Here is a 1,829-nt window from a genome sequence, read left to right on the forward strand (position 1 = left end):
TAACACTGCCCATGTAAGTGTTACTTATTTCTATATCCATCATTCTTCTGTTGGTCAAGTGTTATCCTCTCACTCTAAATTTTTTATTTAGCTGCATTGAATCTTTATATTTTATATTTGTTTCCTCAGTACTAAATGTGATTTACTTGACCATGAAACTATTTGGAAATCCTAGAATGAAAACAGATCTGTTTGTCACCCACTTGACCTGAGTGGGGAGACTGGGTTATAGATATACTAGCTGAGTAGTTAAAATAACTTGGAGCAAGATAGACATTAAAATTAATTTTCCTTCGGAAGTTATAGCTGAGTATAGAGATAGATACATGTGTGTATCCCCTCCCTCCCAGTCCATTCATTCCCCTTCTCCAAGCTGTATAGCTACATAGATATATACTGTGCTAATTTTTTTGGAAAGGAAATTGGGAACTGTTAAACTTGCAGTTAAACAAATGATTTTAAAGTTGGGCATTTTCTAAGGTCTAATTGGGTCAATCTCACTTTTAGTTTTGCCCTTATTATCACTGAAAATAGCTATGTATATTATTCATACACTGGCAAACATACGCACGATGTGTGTATATATATAAGGGGAAAAAAACTTTTTTTTTGTAATGAGGCCATGTCTTTTTTTAAAATACTGTGTGTCGTAGGAGGTATGAACCTGAACTATGTTGTTTAAGTTCTCTAAGACTTTGAGGGTAAACATAATCGGGATTAAAATACTGACGTGCTCACATTTAGTAGAGAGATAAGAATAATTCATCGGTAGCTATTCTAGTCTCACTGGTAATCACATAATTCAACAGGGTTTTAGAGAATATCTGAAGCTATTGTCTGTTGTGCAATTACATAATTAGGATCACTGTAATAAAGTCTTTTCTAAAGGTATGTGGGTTACTACTAAGTAAATGTTAGGGCTAGTGTTATATTTTTACTTTTAATTCTTGCATAACAACTTCAACTGTTAAACATTATTTCCCCACATAACTACAGATACTTAACATGAAAAGAATTGGATTACTCAAAAACTAAGAAAAAAAAATCCCCCCACATATATTTAAGTTTCCAAAATGCTGATCAAAACTGCTTTCTTTATGAACATTAACTCACTATCCAATCTCTAGAGTGTTTACTTCTGGGAACTCCGGGGTTGTGTATCTCTTTGGTGTTGGTTGTTTCACCCACTTCTAAATGACTGATCTATTTTTTTGATATTCGCGTGACTACCTATAAGTCAAAGTGCGCTCTTTTTGGTCTTTTTGCTTTAATGATAACGCTGCGCAGCCAGGAATATTTCGGGAGTCCTCTTACACGGAAACAAAAGTGGCCTGGCTAAGTTAAAGCCAGCAACGTGGCGGGAAGTGAGGAAATAACAGCAATTCCTTACTTTTTATCACTATTGTTGTTTTAGAGTCTTTGCGCGGCGTTTTCGGCCGGGTTCCAGCTCCAGAAGGCCCGCGAGGGGCCCCACGCCCGCGGCGCGCCGCAGACACACAGTCGGGTAGCACAAAGGCGCCAGGAGTCCGGGCAGCAGCCCCCGAGACGGTCACGCCCTCGCCACTCTCCGGCCCCACGCGGCCGCGCAAAGACCAGACCCCCACGACTACCCACGCACCCCTCCACGCTCGCGAGGGGCGCCGCGCGGCGCAGGCCGCCACACCCACTCGGGCCCGCTCCCGCCTCCCCGGCCCCGGGCGCCCTGATGAATATGCATCGCGGCGCGCCCGCCCCCGGCTCCTCCTTTCGGTTTCCTTCCCGCCGCCAGGCGGAAGCGAAGAGCCGCGCTTCCCGCGCGTCCAGGCCGGCCGGGGTGGGGTGGGGCGGGG

The sequence above is a fragment of the Rhinopithecus bieti genome, unplaced genomic scaffold, assembly GCF_001698545.2.
Source record: "Rhinopithecus bieti isolate Rb0 unplaced genomic scaffold, ASM169854v2 scaffold_3067, whole genome shotgun sequence".
Lineage (NCBI taxonomy): Eukaryota > Metazoa > Chordata > Mammalia > Primates > Cercopithecidae > Rhinopithecus > Rhinopithecus bieti.